Below are 21074 nucleotides of genomic sequence, written 5' to 3'. Positions count from 1 at the left end.
CGACTCTTCACGAGTCGATTTTAGCCGCACGATAGGGATGGGAAAAACCGGCCGGTTCAAACCGGTTTCGGTTTTTTTTGCTTCGGTCAACCGGTTTTTTTCGTTTTTTTTTGTCCTCGCTTTTTACAAAAAAAAAACCGGCTGAAAAAAAAACGTCCAACACAAAAAAAAGATCCGACGAGACAAAATGATTGAAAACCCTCAAAACATTCATTCCCTCTCTCAACTTACCATATGATTATAAATTTTCATTCATATTCAGCTTAAAAAATTCCTCAAACTTCTATTAAGAGTGAGTTAAGAACTCTTAAAACAAAATCAAACTAAAAAAAGCTTTGCTCAGGGATTTTCTTCGAATTTTTTTTTTTTTGGTTGACAAATTAGGTTACATTTTTTTTTTACTGTCAAATCAAGAAAAAAAAAAAGAAAACCGGTTTTTCCAAAAACCGGTTTATTGACCCGGTTTAAAACCGGCCGGTTTAACAGAAAGGAAAAAAACCGGAAAAACCGAAAACCGGTTTTTGTACTAACAACCGCCATCCCTATACCGCACGATATGTCGGTCGACTAGGATATTTCTATGGGGAATGTCACTTTAGTCGCCTGCGACTTACGTTCACACGAGTCGAAAAGTTTCGACGCACGGCAAAAATCGACTCGTGAAAAGTCCCCATTAGTTGAACACGTCGTAGGATTTGATTCGCTTTTGTTTCTGAATAAAATGATGTCAATTTTCATTGAGAAATACGTATACAAACGTCGATTTCTATAGGAAACATGAGATTAACTGAACTATCTTGATAAATGGATATTTTCCAAAAAATGTATTTTTAATCATAATAATGTTGGAGAAACTTTTCTATATATAAAAAAACATCTTCAGAACAATTTTTTACATGAATGTCGCAGGGTGCAAATAAAAATCAAGATTTCAAAGTATCACTTGAGGCAAATGGAACCCCAGATATCACAGATAAAATAAAGAGCAGAACCAGCAGAACTCGTCGGTCGTCGATAGAAAATAAGAGATGGTGTCAAAAATAAAAAATTTCTATGGGAATTGCCGATGGCCATTAAAACGCAATAACGAACAGGGCAGATTGAGTAATAAAGACTAGTACGCAGCTGAAGCGAAACGAAATTTTCCATACAAAAATACATTACATTACATATTAAACTAGTCTGAAGATAAATCTCCGGACTAGAAACACTGCAGCTTCGGAATCTAGGTCCATTTTGCTGATACAACACAAGACATTAATACAACACAGAAAGACAAAGAGAGAAAGAACCAGAGAAGAACATACAACACTGAACTACGTGGCACAGAGGAGGAGACATAGTTGAAAATTGTCTCATGTTATCGCACAGGTGGCTTCAGTTAAGCTGGCGATTTAGAAAAAACTTCTGAGCCGACCGCTGGGTTTGAACCCACGATGTCTGGCTCTGAAGTCATCCACCATACAAAAATATCAATACGAAATCTTGAATGAAATTTTTTTTTGTTTTTGCTTTAAAACTTGTTTTCTTATTTTTCGTTAGCATTTTTGCAGTAGAGTTTGGAGACTGGTAAATTCGTTTAGCTTCAGCTGCGTGCTTGGCTTTACCCACATACCACTGATTTCAGAAGATAAAAGTTGCTGAGCCACGGATTAAATATTTAACAGTCGCTGTCGACTTTGGAAATTTTTCGTTTCGCTTCATGGCTTGAAAATAGAGTTCAAAAAGAGTCATGTTGAGTACTGCTTACGGTATACTGTCACCAGTGTGTGCCCCTGCTGCAGTACTATGTGTCATTCTACCTGTACCGCAACCGTATTACTTTTTGGTGTGCTAGTCCTTTAAAGGCTTGACCACACCGGAAGGTATGCGGTAGTGGTACGAAGAGCGGTAAGGGTACTTGTATGAAAAATATTCCACCCCTGAATATTGAGGTTCCAAGTTTGGAATTTTTTTCAAACAATTAAATGTACCGCTACCGCTACCCTTCTGGTGTGGTCAAGCCTTTATCATCAAACAAATTTTTTTGCGAAAAAAAGTTACCAAACAGACCTTATATGAACTCGCCTATTTTTACAAAAAACTCAAATGTGAAGCATCATTTTTTATTAAAAATGAAATCCAAATTCCATAAATAATTTAAAAATAAGAATAAAATATGAAATAACTTTCAAAAACAATTGTATATTTATATATTTTCACACAAAAATAATAAAACATTCGTCACCTTACTCATTTCAAAAATTCAAAAGTGCGCCCTTTCCCAAAAGTCAATTTCCGAATTGGTGCGTCCCACAAAGAGAGATCACTGAGCTGAGCGCCCACTTTTTTTTCTGAGATTTCTGAGACGAATTTTTTTTTTATTCGTTTCTCAGTTTTCTTTCTCTGTCTTTAATTTTTTTTTATTGTTTTGACGTTATTGTTTTTTTGGTGGTGTGCAGATATAAAAGTGCTAAGAACATGAGCAATTTAATGAAAATTTGGAAAATATGATATTATTTTGAGCTTGCTTCACAAAATTATTAATTGCGAAATAATTGTTTCACAAATATTTGAAGAAAAGTTGCAGTTGAAGTGTTGGATTTGAAGAAATTGGATTCATGTGAGAAACTTGTCCCACAAAATTATTTTGCTCTATTTTAAAATGACATTGATCCCTCAGAGTTTTTTTCTTTGTGGGACGCGCCTAATCTCCAAATGTCAATTATTTTTTTTTGTCTCGTTCTGTGTTGGCAACAAAAAAAAAAGAGGCGTCCGTCTCCGTTCGCGTTGGTTCCGTTGTCGCATCGTTTCGGAGATATTTCGCATTTAATTTTTATTTTATTTATTTTAATCTGTGACTTTTAATAAACAAAAAAACTCACATTTATTAATTATTGTATCCGATTTAGTAAACAATAAACAAATCCAATTGAAAGTTTGTTTTATTTATTATGCATAGTTTGTATGTGAAAGAAAAAATACGATTTGTTTTTTTCGCATTGAAAGTGTGTTCGGCAAATCTTGTATTATCGATTTGATTTATTTGGTTAAATTGTTAAATATCAAGTGAATTTGTAAAAAAAAAATAAACTATTCAAAAGAATTGTATTGAAGATAGGAATTTATTTAAATTGGAATCAATTTTTATTGGCGGTAAGTTTATTTGGAAAGAATGTTTTTTATTTGTTTAATTTAGGAAGCAGGTTATGTACATATACCTTCACGGACCTTTCGTCCCACCTCCATTCATTCTTGGACCTACAGACACTAATGTGTATAAATATCATAGAATTCTGAGTTGGGCACAGACCTTCTGTTACTATATTAAGGATAGGTATATTGCTGAAAATATGAGAATCATGTTTGTTGTTAAATGATTTAGAAAGGTCTTAGGTCAAATTTATAAACTGAAGTTGGTATGCACTTAGAACAACCTTTAATAACAAGTTACAGTCGACGGTATAAAACTCTGGAATAGGGTTAAACAAGAGAATACAAAATAAGGGCACAGATCTACGCCTAAACATTGAAGTATAAGTCAAAACCATGTAAACCGGGTAATTTCCAGAAAGCTGTTATAGATTTATCTTCAATCTTTCACGAGCTCAGAGTTTTGGGCGATGTCAAAAAGAATATATTTTGTATGTCCTTTGGTTAACAAAGTTAATTTTTGAGCTAAATATCTGCTATGCCCTGAGTAAAGGAATATAAATAGTTGACCTTGGGGATGTATGAGTCAAAATAAAAGCTTTTTTTCAAGAAAATGAAAGCATCGTTTTCATTTTGTTTGATAGGTTTAATTATTATGTAGTGGTCTAACTTCTCACGCTCAAAGGTTTGGTCATGTTCCTCAATTGTGGACACAGTAAAAAAATCCTCTCGAGGTAATGTAATCGAAAGATTTTTTTTATGTAATCGGAAAAGACACTCTTGTAGGAGTAAGTAGGAGAATTAGTTTTTAATCTCCATATTGTAAATAGTCAATTGGTTGGTACCGAGGCTTTATTAGAGGCTGTGCATTTAAAAAATTGTTTAAACTTTCCCAAGCCATACATCATATTTTTGTAAAGGCGAGAGTGACATTTTTTGTTTTTCTGAAAAAAAAAATCGATAGCTTTTTTTGTTGTGAAATATGAGATTTATTGATTTCGATGGTTGGGATAGAATCGAAAGGAATCTAGCCCAGACTTAGTTTTCTTTTCTTTCAATAAACAAAAATAAACCTGAGTGCGAAGCTTAAGGAATGAGTTAAAGAGCTCAACCTCAAGCAGCTGTGGCGAGTACTTAACTTGTAGTGTAAAAGATTCATTCGAGCAAATTGATGTAAATAACGAGATTAAAAGGAATGAAGACTTTGAATGCTTTTATAAAAATGTCCTAATTTAATGTCCTTATAAAGGAGGCTCATTTATTTGATGTGTTATCAACTAATATAAACCAACTTTTTTTTAAACTATTTTAATAGTTTAATAAACGAACTTTTTCATAAACTTTTATTAAATTGTTTACATCTAATTGTAGTTCATTGAACTATGGCAAGGTTTTATGTATGTATGTTATGTTTGCCTTGTGAACAAATATTACTTTTTATGTAGAAATCGTCACTAACGATAACCAGTTTTGTACTCTATAGAAGTTTGTTCTATGAATATGATATTGAAAGTGACGTTGAAAAGCTTTTGAAAGCTTCTTTATTGAATCAAGTTCTGTGAATATTTGCTTTAAATGAAATTGTTTATTACTTGTGTTTTCTATTCCACTTACATACATCTGTGGCAACAAGGAATAACAACATAAGTCAACTTATGTCGAAATTGAGATTTTCACAAAATCTGATGCACAATAAGCGATTCTATCTACCATATTTTTTTCGTATTTTTATCTTAAGCGATTTATGAATTAGAGGTAAAAGAAAAATGACACTAGCGTTGACTTCTTATGGGAAGCCAAACTTTCAAAACGCTCTCCTGAAAAGTTGTAAAAACTGACTTATGTTGTTTTTCCTTGTTGCCACAGACATATAATGTTGATTTGTTATACTTATACTTTAACTGGACATTTAATTTTTCAAAATTGATGGAATAAACGGAGTATCCTTGTAGCTCTATTTCGAACTCTCAAAATGAAAGAAGAAAAATTCGAGTTAGAGAAACTTCGATTTAAAGAAATGTAAACAGAAATTGTTAAAAGGAAATAGGTAGGTAGGTATATAAGTTACTCAACTGAAATTTTTCTTCACCTCGAACCAATCTTGATACGGGGAGTTGACTGTGTGTACAGTACATTGAATGTATGTATTTATATGAATTTAATTACAACTACAAGATTGTTGTAACCTGCTAAGTCATTATGTAAAAAGCAATCATATTGAGCTGAATTTGTACGAATCGAATTTAAGTCTACTTGTTCTTTGAAATAATGAGCTTTTACTGTTCAACTTGAAAACAAGCAAAAACGGTTGATTTTTTTGATTTTTTGCCACGCAACTAAAAACAAATAGTATAATACACAAATACTTTCTATTAACAATTTAAAAATATATAAAAACCTATCTTATTCATACATTCAAAATTCTATTCACAAAAAAATTAATTTAAATATTTTTTTTTTTAATGTTGGTACAGGAACACGTTTCTTGTGCTCAACCCGGTTATTTTTTCTTCCCCTATTCTCAATAATAAAATCACACATTACATTTTTGATAAATGTATAAATTCAGAGTGTGAGAGAGTAAAAGAATAAAATTGATCTACGTACCTAGTGCTCTTGAAAAGGGCAATAAATTATTGAGTAATTTTGCGAAGTAATTTCTAACTTTATGGATTACCATGCAATTCTAATGAGTAGTTAATCAGTATTGATATCATGCATGGTATTTGCACTTTATTTGAGTCAATTATTATTTAAAGATAAATTTGTAAAGCTGGGTGACTATTCATTGGATGTTTGAGATGGTTTTAATGGTACCTATTTGCCTATAAGTTTGAAATGTACACAACGATTATATATTTGTGTTGAACGAAAAATTAGACTCAATTGAAAAAAAAAATTGACGAATTTTTAAATAATTTAAATGCGAGAAGACGATGATAGTTTTTTTCATGACGTAGTTATTCCACAAGCATGCTTGAGCTTTTATGAGCTTTTCTTGTTCTTATATTACGGCTGTTTTTTATTTTAATTTTATTTCAATAGTTTTGCTGATACACTGTCACCTTCTTTGGTCTAAAAGAATGTATTTTGTAGAATTTAAAAATATTTTTACCTGAATTTGGGATAGGTTGTTCAAGTTGAGAATGTGCCTCTTCATTGGTAGACTGGTACAATGTCTACAAAGTATGTTGAGATGTTTCATTCTGCCTTTATCATAAAAAAATATGTGAGGTTTAGGGTTTTTCTTAGGACGACCCTAAGGCAATTTATTATTCAAATTTTAATATTGGCCTTTATGCAGATTCATTTTTTTTTGAGACTAGGTACCTATCAAGCTGAACCGATTCTTTCAGTTTTGAACTCAAAATATTTACGTCGCCATCTTGTTGTTTTTTTATTTGCGAACAAAAAATTATTCTCTTCTCTCATCTAACATCATAATACACAATTGGAGAGGACTAGCAAGTTTTTACTTCGTTATGTTGCCACCAGTGTTCGCGTTCGCTTGAAGCTCTATGGTAGTGTTTTGTGCGACATTTTTTTTTAGTTTGTGGTGTTCTTTAAGTATCAAGATATAGGTAGCGGTAGGTAAGTCAATTTCTTTCTTAGTTGTAAGTTGTTCTTTCTTTTTATTAAAGCTTACTTGATATTATTTCCAATAGATACCTAGTAATTTACAGCTGTTAGGCAAAAAGTATTATTCGCTTAGACCCAAGGGCTTAAAATTAAATGATTTGTTCATTTCGCAGGTTCTGGATTGTGTTCTTTTGTTGTCAGCATGCGTACCCTAAATTTTTGAGTTGTGTAATGCGAAGTCTATTTTCTTGTTATTTCTCACGCTGAAAAGGGTTGCCATAGATAGTAATGAATATTATATAGTTTATAAATTTATTATATTATTATGAAGTTATTATTAAAAAATATTTTTTTTTTGTACAGTCATTTTTGAAATCGTAAAAATAAAATAGTTTAAAAAATAGGGTTACCAACATTATTAAATGAAAATCATTAACGATTCAAATTTTCAGAGTTATGTATTATTACAAGTTTTTAAACCAAACGATTTCTTTGAAATCATTCGAGGCTAAATGTGCAGTAGTTGATCAAAATTCTGCGGCCACAATGGAAAATTGAATTTGAAATTGAATTTTTTTAATTGCGTAAATATTAGCATATAAGCAAAAACCAAACCAAAAAACGTTTTGCATGGATTTTATGCCCGGAAAATAAACAGACAAACAGACTATACTTAATATATACATAAATCTTAATTAAGAAACTTGTATTTTGATCTATTATTTCAATAATAAATCTTGTTCTCGAGATACTAAAATGTTTGGTCATTTGAAATTTAACAGAAAAAAAGGATTTGGAACAATTCGAAGCTTTTTGACTTGTACAAGAAAAGTATAATAGAAACCATACGTAAAAATATTGATTTACATACTCTGGAAATTTGTGACGTACGAAGAATTATGTCGGGCACTGTATAGCAAGTTATGTATTCGTAAAAAAAACGTTGAGATAGCAATAAGACATGGAATTACCATGATAGATGTTGCGAAAAAAGTGTGTCCCGCAAATCCACCTGCTTGTTTAGTTTTAGTGTTTGTATGTATAACAATCTACTTCTACAGCCTAAACGAATGAGTCGATTCATTTCAAACTTGGTATGGAGACTCTCCAGAGAGATTTTTTATTAATCTGTGTGGATAAAAAAATAAGGGTATCTTCTCCAATTTTGACAAAGTTTAAATGGCTCCAACTATTTTCATGAAAAAATTAAATGTTCTAACTTTTTTCGAAAATTGTGCGTTTCATAGGACTACTTTTTAATTTGTGATTCAATATCAACGAATTTTATTATTCATAACTATTATGTATATAAATTGGAAATAAATGTTTTGTTTTTGGATTAAAAAGAACTGATTTTAATTTTTGAAAAATCAAATTTGAAACTTTGGGCTTAGATGTTGATTAATAAATTTGTACCTACTAAAAAAAAAGCATACCAACTTCTTTTAGAACTATTTTTAAATTATAAGGTGTTAAGTTATTCTTTTCGCGGGTATCAATCATCTTATTTTTATTAAATTTACAAAAAAAAATGTGTAGTTTTTTTTTTTTTAAAGGCTCTAAAGATTTTGAACTTTTTTTTTCTAAAAATGTATCTTAATAAAAGAAATTAAATTGCGTTCTTTTTTTAGAATTCAATTTTATTTAAGATTTTGTTTCATGTTTTCATTGTGAAGGGTTTTAAAAATTTTAGCAACTAAAACTATCAAAGCAAGTTCGTGCAAACCGTCACACATTTTATTTTCATACATTATTAAATACAAAATAGGTAAATATCACTTTACAGTATATCTGAAACACAAGTATACAAACAAAAATATCGGCGGCAACTCTTCCCAACCCAATTAATAAACAGCTTTTTTTTTGTCAATGTGCATTTCTTAAATCAGCACAAGCAGGTACTTCATCCTCTGCCATATTTCTATAGGTATCTACTCGTACAATTAACAGAAAATAATTTTAGCGATTTCTTTAAATTAAAAAGAATTTTTTTTTCAAATTTGTCATTACTTGATTACATTTTAACAAAATGAATTTGTGTAGGTATATTTTGTTTTATGATACCCAGAAGCAGCCATCTTGTTTTTTCTCTTCTGAAAGAAAATCAATAATATTCTCAATTATTATTTTACTAACATAACCGCCACATGCCACATCTGATCCAAGGCGTGAAAATGGTCTTCAGCTTAACAGATAGAAGTTTATCATCTAACTCATTGAAAAGGCCAAATACAATTTTGATAAAAATAAACCTAGGTACTTAAAAATATTAATATCGGATTCAATATGAAAACGATACAAAAATTATGCAAAGAAGTGTTTTAACTTCCTAGGCTGAACTTCTTAAAAAATTATTTAACCGTTGAAACACATTTTATTAAAACCGAACAAGCATACACAAAGAATCTACAAAAATGTAGATACATTTATAAAAACGTACCTACATACAATTTTAGTTGGTGAACATGCTTCGACCATGCTATTGTTATACACACGAGTATACATAGATACAGTCGACGTCAGTGAAATAAAAGCTCAGCGATTTTGTTTTTGGAAATACCTATCTAGATGCTTAGGTTCCCAATGATTATGCTGATTGCCGAATTGTCAAAATTGACCTTAACATGTCAAAATTCAAATTCAGTAAAGTAATCTGGGAAGAAATTTTAGACATGTTTGTATGTATTGCCAAGGCAGCCGCATGAGCATTTAAAGTAGAACGGATTTGAATTAAAAGAATCTTGTTTTTCAACAACTTTATATGAGATTCGTCAAAAAAGAAGATTTATTTGATATTAACAGAACTGTAACTAATATCTAAATTATGTACAAAAATAAAATGCACTTTATAAGTATCTGACTTGTGGTTTTCCATTAAAGTGTCACAGACATCGCCTACGAACGACAATGAACTTAGAGCTTTTGAGAGCTTTTTTTGTTTTTTATTGCTGAATTATTTTTATTTTATTTAGATAGGTTTTCTTAAATATAAATTTATATACCATCACCCATTAACTGAGGTCAAAGGTAAACTATTTGAGAAAAGTTAGAAGAAATTACTTACTGCCGCCTGTATTCAGTTTCGCCATTGACACCGTTTATCCCATCTCTTGACTTCCTCCTTGTGAACTGATATGCGAGTAGGTTCCCCTTCAACTTCTTGCATTGTTTTGGTGTTTTAAAAACTATAAATTTTAGAACTCTGAACCTTTAGTTACCGGTAGGGTTGGTAGGCAGCTGTTAAATTCTTGGCCTTTATTTATAAAATTATTAATGTGCTATTTTTGGATGAGTGTGGAAAAAAAAAATGTTCACTTCATGTTTCTTGTGAAGCTCGTTCCTAATAAGGTTGTGCATGAGGTACATTAATTTTTTTTTATTAATTTGATTTTTTCTCCATAACTTAGTTTTTCAAACTCAGTGTGAATTGTTAAAAATTAGTAAAAAAATGTAGTAATGGCGAACTTACCAACATATTCAAACATCACAAATACACTTTTAAAAATGATCCTATACATATACACACATCACATTGTCAAATCTTCATACTTACAAAATGCGGCGCTGCGCCTCCTATCGGTGTTGTACGAGAAACATTTGCAACGAATTTAGTTCTCTCCGTTAAGTGTAGCTAACAGGGAGTGCTTTGTGAGTGAAAACAAAAAAAAAAAATATTTCAAGATAAATTTTGTGCTCAAAATAAGGTGAGTTAATTATTAAAAAAAAATATACAAATTAAAAACAGATGATTAGATTAGTATGTACCTACCTATATTGGGACTTTTGTTTCCATTGAATTATTTTGCTGATGATTCACCATAGGTTGTTGTTTTTTGTTTTCCTTTCTCTCTCTTTCTCGTTTTTTTTTCATGTTTTTGTTTAGTGTTGTTAGGTTGGTATCGTCGCGTCGATTTGTAGGTATGTAGGTACGTACTTCTAAAGTCGAACTTAGTATATCTATGTATAACAACTTAGTTATGAAGGTACTTAAAGTAATTTTAGAAAATTTTAAGATATAGGTACTTAGCTCATCAAAATTATGATACGCGTAGATAAAAGGCTTATTATTAATTTTTTTTTTAAATTTTTTTAATTGAGATTTATTTTGATATCTAAGTAGAACGTGAAAATATTAACGGTTTTTAATTCATTGTAGGTAGTACCCATGAGCCTACCTACTTAACGTTGATTGAAAGGGCAAAAATATTGTTGCCGTCGGAAAAAATATGATTGCATTTAGTTTGTACTTTGTTGAGTGTGTTAGGGTTGCCAACTTTAATTTTTGGGGTTTAATTTTTTTTTCACTAATTCGTTTAGATAAAAACTAAAATTTACTATAGAGAAACTTAATAAATTGAAATAAAAAAAAAACAACAAAATTAAAAAAAAAATATTTATTGCTATTAATTTTTATTTAAATTTATTAATTGATAAAAGATAAGTAAAGACATGTGAGATATTAAAAATTTATAGGTAGGTATTACAAAAAAAAAAAAAATGTTTAAACAGGGTTGGACTACCCTTCTTACTCAAAAAGAGGCACAAAGGAAATACAGGGCAATTTGGTAGTTTTATAAAAATAAAAAAATACTATTACCTGAATGTACATACATAAGTAATACACTATAAATGTCAATTTTTTCCCCGCGAGTGTTCAAAAGTGCAGTGTTATTGTAAATTTTAGTGCAAAAAAAAAAGAATAAGTCATCTTCTTCAAATAAATTATAAATTGTTTTAATTTCGTTGGTACTCGAAGCAGCAAGTCACACAAAAATTAACTTTTAATGGATTAAAGTTATTAAATTAGTGTTTTTAACGTAAATTGTGTTAATGTTCTTATTATGATGTTCGGTTTAATTTTAAACATAATTTTAATTATTTTACAAAGTGTACCATAATCGCCATCATAACTTTAATTTTTAACTACAATTTTTTTGAAACCATATTGCCCGTATTTGCTTATTGTGTTGGCCTTAACTGCCTAAAATTATGAACTTTTTGAAGAATCTGCACAACTTCGTTTAAAGATTCAGTAAGTGTGAATAGATGCAGATATTGTTCTCTTTAGTAATCATGTAGCCAAGCACTTTATAATAATGTATTATAATTTATTTGTAATTATTTTAACATGACATAACACGACCTTTTCTCTGCCTTCACTCTTCTTCTTACTCTCTCTCTTTTTTCCTGGCTTCTTCAAGTATCTCTCTTGCTCTCTTGCTTTCTTTTCTATTTTTCCTTTCTGACTCTCTTCTTTCGTTCTCTCTCTCCCTTCTATTTATTTCTGTTTTTTTCTCTCTCTCCCTTCTCTCTCTCTCTCTCTCTCCCTTCTATCTCTTTCCCCCTTCTATCACTCTCTCTTTTTTCTCTCTCTCTCTCTCTTTTATCCCTCTCTCTCTTTTATATCTCTCTCTCTCTTTTATCTCTCTCTCTCTCTTTTATCCCTCTCTCTCTTTTATATCTCTCTCTCTCTTTTATCTCTCTCTCTCTTTTGTCTCTTTTCCATATTATTTCAATAATAAATCTTGTTCTCGAGATACTAAAATGTTTGGTCATTTGAAATTTAACAGAAAAAAAGATTTGGAACAATTCGAAGCTTTTTGACTTGTGCAAGAAAAGAATAATAGAAACCATACGTAAAAATATTGATTTACGTACTCTAGAAATTTGTGACGTACGAAGAATTATGTTCTCTTCTATCTCTTTCCCCCTTCTATCACTCTCTCTTTTTTCTCTCTCTCTCTTTTATATCTCTCTCTCTCTTTTATCTCTCTCTCTCTTTTGTCTCTTTTCCATACTTCTTCTTCGATTGATGCATAGCACATGGCGAATTTGATATAAATTTAATACCATAATAATCGTACAAAAAAAAATTGTTTTTTTTTAATTGTTTTTTGGAAGGCTATATCACATTGAAAACTGATCGTATAGTGATTAAACAAAAGCCTGAAAGCTACATACTTTTTGGGTTTACGATTTTAGTACTACATGTTTTTCAGACAGCGCAATCGTACAATCATTAGAATTATTTTGTTTTTACTTTCTTTCATAAAAAAGAGACAATTCCTATCTTTTTTTTTGACACTTCTACGACTTTTTTATACTTAAATACCACTTGAAATAAATCGCCAAATTTATTAATTTATTCATCTAACAAACTTTTAAGATGACAAAAAATCACTTTTTTTTACAGTTGTAAATACCGTAATTCTAATCACATATTAATATTTTAAGTTTGTATGTATTAAGCTACTTTAGTTAGTGAAAAGTTTAATACATAAGAAAGAAAACATACCTACAAAAAATCTGCCAAAACCGTTCCATGGAATATGAGCAAAATTATATTATCTTGATAGCATTTTAGTAATAAATATCGATTAACAAAAAAAATAATTAAAAAGTTTTTTTTTTAAAGAAAAAAAATATCCAAAAACAGTTTGAAATATTTGTTTCTTTTTTTAATTTAACTAAACGCTGTTACTGAAAAAGTATTTAAAGTAATAAAAAAGAGTAAAATAAAAATAAAAAAATATTTAATACGGCAAATAAAAAATTAGAATGTGGCAACCATACCAAACTTGATAGAGATTATCTTCGAGGAAGAAACTCGATTTTAATTTTTTACTGCTCAATTATTTTTCAAAATAAAAATAAAATAAAAAAAAAAATTCAGAAAAAAACCGCATCATTAATGTTAAAAATTTTGGTCTTAATTGCTAGGTAGATACGTTTACATTATGTAGGTATAGATACCGATTCATCTGCCTACGGAGAAAATAAAAATAAATTACAATACATTATTAGGTACAAAAATTATCACACAATATTGGAAAAAAAATATTTTAATGAAAAAAATGCCCACTTATAAAAAAATAGAAATTTACTTACGTAGGTACACAATCTTTGATATCATGCTCTGAAAAACAAAAATGTACCCAGCAACTAAAACAAATGAAAAGACATCCATTTTGTTTTTTTTTTTTGTCTTTTTTTTTTTGCAATAAATCGATATTTTTTCATTCAACATTTCTCAAAATCAAAATTTAAGTTCAATGTAAATAAAGAATCGGTATATTGTGCATTTAATAAAAAATTATAAAAATAATTTTTTTTTGTAATTAATAAAAAAAAATGTCAGCATTGCATGTTGGCATTATCTCAAATTTACTTTACACAACTCGCCCATACAAAATTCTAAAGGTATCTATCAGGGTTCGGACTTTACTTCGATCGAAGTAGATTTACTTCGATTTTGGGAAAAAAATAAAATCTACTTCCCTACTTCTCTTTTTCAGGATCTACTTCTATTTCTTGATTGCAAAATATTTTTCAAATAATAAATTTAGATAAAGGGATTTAACTTCATTTTTAAATCTGGTTGAGGCATTGAGAAATAAATCTCGACTGAAATCTCAAATGATGAATGGATTATTCTTCGAATTCAAGATATAAATAAAGTTTATCAAAGTAATTTTGACTGATTTTGGAGAATTCCTGATCAAAAATTTGTTAGATTATGCTGAATTAACCGTTTTTTTTGTAAATAAATGTTCTGAAAGTTTAATTCTTAAATCTACTTCCGAGATTTTGGATCTACTTCACTTTTTTTTCAAATTTGCTTCGAAATTTTGAAACTGAAGTCCGAACCCTGGTATCTATCTATCTGAAAGAGTAAGTGAGAGAGAGAGAGAGAGAGAGAAAGGTTGAAAGATCTGTCTACATGTAGGTATATACAAATGAAAGCAAAAACGTTGATGTGATGACGTAGTGATAGTCAGTAAACAATAAAGTAAATACCTTGAAGTATGTACAACTTTATGTATCGCCTACGTCATTGTACGAAAAATTACTTTATCATTCTGATTGAGTGGTTTGGGTATGGTTGGCTCAAAGAATGCAAACATGTTATCTGATATCTGCGATTTTAAGGGGCATTAATTAAGCCTTTTGGCTTAGCGAAAAAGAAAAATTAAAGTATTGAAAGTATGAAAATTAAGTCAAATTAAGATAAAAACATTCCTTTTGCAAATTAACAGAAAGGTAGGTATTTAAAGTAGAAGATAGAAACTTATTTTATCATTCTTTGATGGAAAAATCATGTGCCATAATGTTGAGGGTTTATATTTTTATTATAAATTTTCATTGTAGGTGACAATGAACTTAAGAGCTTTTCAGAGCTTTTTTTGTGTGCTATCGTAAAAATATTTTTATTTTATTAATTTTTGTTAAAAAACATTATATGAGTTAAAATCGGGTCAAAGGTAAACTATCTAGGAAGTTTTGAGAAGTAATTACTTGCTGTAGATATGTATGTATGTAGTTTGTGACACATTTTATTAGGAAACGAATTTTCTGTGCAACTGATACCCCTGCCTCAATGGCTCCACAACCCCACTGCGTTCACGTTTTTGTTTTAGGTACCTATATATTGTGATGTAGGTATGTGGGCTTTTGGATTTAAAAAGTAGAAGTTTTAGAATTCTGACCTATTGATTCAATTTTTGACAGCATAATTATATGGGGAAAATTAGTCTGAATTCATAATTACGAATTTTCTAATACTTAGTAGGTATGTACTACTATTTTTAGATGCGAAAAAAAAGTTTCGCTTCCTTTGTTTGTACTTTATCTACTTTCACAGTTTTGTAAGGCAGTAGTTAAAAAAAATATATTGTTTACGAGATTTTCCAAACTCAATGTGAATTTTAAAAAATTAGTAAAAAAAAAAAAGTAATTTTGAACTTACCAACACATTTAAACATTACAAATACTTTTAAAATTGAGTCTATACATATACACCATCTCAATTTGTACGCTCAAAATTTTAAGTTATAAAATGCGCTGCGCCTTCAATCGGTGCTATACGAAGCATTTGCAACGAATTTAGTTCTCTCCGCTTAGTGTAGCTAACAGGGAGTGCTTTGTTTGTGAGTGAAAAAAAAAATATTTTGTGGAATAATTTTGTTCTCAAAATAAGGTAAGTCGATATTAAGATAAAATACATAATAATGAATATAAAAATAATAAAATAAATATGAAAGATAGGTTAGGTTGGTATACATTTTCTGTCTTTCGTTTTTATTAAAAATTTTTGATAAAATTTCATGATGGCTGGCGTGTGAGAAGATTTACTTGTTTGTTGTTCTCTCTCGCTCTTTCTCGGATTTTCTGATTTTTTTTTTTTTGTTTAGTATTTGTAGGTTGGTATCGTCGCGTCGGTATGTACTGTTGTACATAATGTAGATACTAAACTCGAACCTTGTACCTACCTATAATTATATGGGTAGTTAAATGTAATCTTGCCCTAAATTTTTAGCATTGACTTATTAAGAGTAAGCTTACACTAAATGAGAGGCTTAATTTTTTTTTTTTGTTAGGTACTTATCATTATCTGTTCAAATTGATTTATTGATAGATAGGTACCTAATAAAAGTAGATTTTTTGAATATTAACGGTTCTCTCTGCATACTCGAGGTATTTAAAGTACCTAGATGATATCTATTCGGCTTTGTTTGATTGATAGTAAAAATGTTGCTGCCGCAAAAAAAAAACAAACTTTCATTTAGTATGTACCTTGTTGGAAGTCATAGGGTTGCCAACCTTTACTTTTGTAGTTTTATGTACAATATATTTATAAATAGATAAATAAAAAAGAAACTCATTACTTGTTTAGTAAATTAAAAAAATATTAGTTGTAACCATGGTTGCCAAGGGAGTTGAAGTTTAGGAAGGATTTTTTTTTTTTTTTCAAATTCATAGTGCTCAACAATTTATGTCTTAGAAAATTAGATTAACTTATTTAATTATAGCATATTTGTACGCGAAAGATTGCGGCATTTCTTTTTTGTGATAGGGTGGTTGGTTCATCACAATTTTTTGAAGTAGGGACTGAGTTCCTTTTGTTTTTTGTTGTTTTTTCATTCAAGAAGTCACTCAACAGTGTCAAAAAAAAGTTACATAGAATCATTTGAATTTATTTTCATATACATGGTATCTACCTACTCAATGCCTATTTCTAAAAATTAAAGTTCAGTTTAGTGAAAATATTTTACATGTTGAATAAAAAAAATAAGGGAATACGAAGAAATTTGAGCGTTTTTTTTTAATAGAACCACACAGTGACGTTAAAATCAAACTACTATCTTAATAAGATGAAATGCAAAATATTTGTTTCGCGAGTGTTACAAATTTAAGTGTAATTTAAAGTTGTACATATTAGTAATAATTTTTTAATAAATAAGTTTTGAAATTTTTTACTTATAATTGGTATAATTTTTTTTAGTAAACTTTGTTCAAAAATGATTAAACTTGCGTTAGAAAATCTTTGACTGAAATAAAATGAAATAATAAGGTGTAACTAAATGTAATTAATATGAAAGTTGTATTTTTCAGATTTTTAAGAAAATTTATTAATTTTAATTTTTTTGTATGTATTTGTGCGTAATTTTTAATGCCGTCGGTTTGCAAGATAACGATTCAATTAAAAAATAAAAAAAAAGATATTTATCACATATACAGTGTTGGTTAGCGAAGAAACAAAAATTCGTCCAAAATGTTAAATTTACACTTTAACTCTCTATAGATTCCATTAACAGTCATTTCTTCTAGCTACTTATTTAGGGTCAGATTATTTTGCTCATTGATATTTTCAAAAACAATTAAATGATAACCATTGTTTAAAAGTTTCGATTCACCTTAATTCTTTTTAATGGGATCGAAGTTCGTGTAATTTTTGTGTATTAATTAACCCGTTTCTACAGGAAATAGTAGCTCCAATTTAATGTTTTCTGTACCAAATGAAAGATTATAAAGAGCTTATTCTTAGTCGATCAAAAACCCATAAATGTAATCTTTTAACTTTTTTCAATATGACAATTTTTTTTTTAAACATTTTAAATTGGCCCAATTTTTCTTGTCGCATTGGTAAGATTATTAGAACGAATATTTTTGATATTAAAAAAGTTACACAAACACTGGTAAAACTTAAATGCTTCTTATTTTCACAAATAAAATATTTGTTATTTCCTTCAAAAACTTAAATTATTATTTTTCCAATTTTTTGTGACAAATTGTACAAAAATATGACAACTTGGCAACCCTGCAGAACTTTTTTTAATAATTATAATTGCTTAACCTAAATATAATGAATCTACCAACTCTAATTATGTAGAATCACTACATATATGAAAAATGGCAACCCTACCAAAATTAATGACAAATTATCTGCCTGCTACGTAGGTCGGCACTTAGCATGTTTATATTTTTAAGTTGCCTGATTTTAGTTTTGTACATAGGTATATAGATAGGTATACGTACTAATAAACTCAATTTGTTTAGCAAATAATGAAACAAATTTAAAATAAATATCTTAAAGAAGAACGGGTGAATATTATATAATCAAAAACTATTAAACATAAACTTAATTTATCTTAATAAATCCGTTCCTATCTACTTCCGATTTATTAAAAACAGCAGAAGTAAATGCATTTTAAAATAAAATCACCCTTCGCAAGTCTCATTACTTATTTTTCTTTTTACGCCGGCATCCATCTTGTTTTTTTTTTTTTATTTTGCAAGAAATCGATATTTACCGTTCACCATTTTTTTTTTTAGTCAAGTATAGATAGCTACCTATAAGAAAATTTTAAGTTCAGCATAAGTGCAAATTTAATAAAAAAATTATAAACTTTGTCATATAAAAAATCAGCATTGCACATTTGCATTATTTCAACTTTAGTTTACCCAATTTGTTTACTTATAATTCTAAAGGTACGTATCTCCCATTTGGAAGAGTGCGAGAGAAAGAGAGAATGGTTGGTTGGAAGATCTGTCTGCTTCTGATTGCAGATATAGATTTATGTATGCATGAAACGAAAACGATGCGATGACGTAGCGAGCAAACAAAAACGTAAATAAATACTTTTGGATATGCAGATGTACAAACGTTATGCTACGTCATTGTACTAAAAACTAGGTACACTCTTAAAAAGCTTACCTCAAGAAAAATTTTGGTCACTAGCCCGTTACAGACACTTACATATATACAAATTCCTTTCCCATAATGGATTTATTAACGGTTCTTGGAGATTAAACATTCTGTAACATAGATCTAGTATAGGAGCCAGGTTGGTTGATATTACGAAACTTATGTCAGTTAACTATTTTTTTACTATTTCGCTAAATTCATGTGACACTTGGTTTGTTTTCATTTTAAAATTCTATTTAATAGCGGCGAGAAGTGACAAATGAACTTAAAGCTTTGGGAAGCTTTTTTTTTTCAAGAAAATTACAATTTTTATTTTTTTTTAGCTGAGAAACGGATTTGCTAAAATAAATACAAAAACAGTTTGTTAATTTAGGCATCCTATTTCTCGCAATCAAAAAATAGGAATGGAATTAGGGGTCAAAGGTTATAAAGAAACTATACACATACAAACATACATTAACATTATGTACGAACATATCTTTTATAATACATACATACATACTTTTGTTTTACTTTTTCCTTTATTTCAAACCTTATTGTGAACCTGGGCGTGACATTAAACGCTAACTTACTTCAGTAAATTAGAAAGTTTGACCAAACCCATTAGATACTGTAGGTATGTTGGAATGTAGTTGGCATGTTTATAGGTACAAGGTATATTGAACTAACCTATAGTTTTTTTTACTGTTCCAAATAATTAGTAGGTTCCTTTCTAGCAAATGTTTGTAAATTTTACTTATAGGTATAATTTAAAGGAATTTATTTTTGACTAAAACAGTCTTTTGACTGAGTGTAGTAAACATCTTTTTATTTTGATGGATGAACAAAAAAAAAAAATATATGCGATAACATGAAATGTCGAATTTAGCAATGTTGTTAAAATTAATGTCAGATTCATTAATTAATAAACAAAAAATTGAACAAAATTAATTGACAGCTGCTTCACAAACACAACCATACACAAACAAAAACACTCTCATAATGTGTTCCATTCATACAAACAACAAATCAACGCGCTCAAAGTGTACTCTGAATATGCACTGCGCCTCCTACCGGGACTGTACAAAACATGCCATGCCAACAATTTAGTTCTCTCAGTCGAGTGTAACTAACAGGGAGTGTATTTTTTTTTCTCATTGTGTTTTTAGTCGTACATTTTTATTTAAGCTTCACATTGCTCAAAAAGGTAAGTTAATATTGATGAAAAAGATTTTTGTTCGAAATGTTTAGGTATTATTTTTGGTCGTGAACTGAAATATGATTTAATTCAAAGTGACGTCATAGCTTCGTGTTGTACACATTTTTATTACCTAACCTCATTTATTTTTGTTAGGTTTTTGCCCCTTTCAGAATGTTTTTGAGATCAAGATTTTTCAAATTATCTTATCGGGGGTTCAATAAATAAGCCCCTTTCTCTTTGAACGATTAGACATTTTATGAGCCTCAACATTCAACAATGACAATTGTTGTTTTGAGCACTTCAGCAGTGTAGGGAGTTTTTTGCGTAACCATAGTTAAGTTTAATTTTTTTGCATTTTAAGTTTTTTCTTTTAAATAATGTTAAAATAAATTTTATTACAAAAATATTTATATTTATTCATTTGTACCCATATTTGATCAAGTAAAACGTAAAACATTTTTTCATTTTCATTTTTATCATTTTCTTCTTACCTAACTTTTCCACGCTCACGGTTGTGTGTAGATTGTAGAAGTAGGTATACATTTTGTGTGTACGTAGAGTGTACCTTCTTCGCGATAGATAGTAAAAATAGCAGCTGCAGGAAAAAAAATTGTTTGAAATTTTTTTTATGATTTCTTTTTTATGTTAGGGTTGCCAAGTTTTGTTTAAATAAGTTTGTATTGTTTTTAATTTTAAACTTTTTAGATTTACATATATATTTTTTTATTTAACAAAAATGAGGATATTTATTTTTATTTATTAAAAAAAAATTAAGATAATTGTATGTAATGTTAATGATGTTGTGTTGGTTTGGCAAAAAATATATTTTTGTAATATTTAGAAACTGGCTTGTCAATTTGTAGGTGCGTGGTTAAAGAATATAACTATAAAAGCTGCGAAAAGACCAAACAAAAAAAAAAAAGGGTTTTGGAATTCATTATTACCCATTGAAAATGAATGACCTAATTTTATTTTGTTTCGCTTATACAAACATTTTATGTACATAAATTCTTTAAAGAAAGTTCGTTCAAGACAAGAGAGTTTTTGAATTTAAATTTAGAAAGCAACTGAAATGTCATATTCTTTGCTCGTCATAAATAAATAACTTATAGAAAGAAGATAAAACATTTATGCCATGATGTCAATATGCAAGTTTTAAGTTAGGGTTGCCATATCTTAAATCAATAACAATATTTT

The 21074-nt window shown here is 29.1% G+C and overlaps 1 protein-coding gene across 4 annotated transcripts in view; it reads left to right on the top strand.

Annotated features, from left to right (window-relative positions):
• The first annotated feature begins 2755 nt into the window (after nucleotides 1-2755).
• Nucleotides 2756-21074, top strand: part of LOC129921360 (microtubule-associated protein futsch) — a 35862-nt gene continuing 17543 nt past the window's right edge. Inside the window, exon 1 of one of the 4 annotated variants that reach the window (XM_056003156.1) lies at nucleotides 2756-3135. The gene's annotated coding sequence lies outside the window, so the exon portion shown is untranslated. Of the gene's footprint in view, nucleotides 3136-10110; nucleotides 10416-15570; nucleotides 15689-19612; nucleotides 19884-21074 lie in introns of those variants that run through there. The other 3 variants (XM_056003157.1, XM_056003158.1, XM_056003159.1) reach the window with 3 other exon arrangements.

Source organism: Episyrphus balteatus, chromosome 1 (assembly GCF_945859705.1).
Source record: "Episyrphus balteatus chromosome 1, idEpiBalt1.1, whole genome shotgun sequence".
Taxonomy (NCBI): domain Eukaryota; kingdom Metazoa; phylum Arthropoda; class Insecta; order Diptera; family Syrphidae; genus Episyrphus; species Episyrphus balteatus.
Note: the sequence above shows the minus strand (reverse complement) of the source record. Positions and strands in the feature narration are given on the sequence as shown.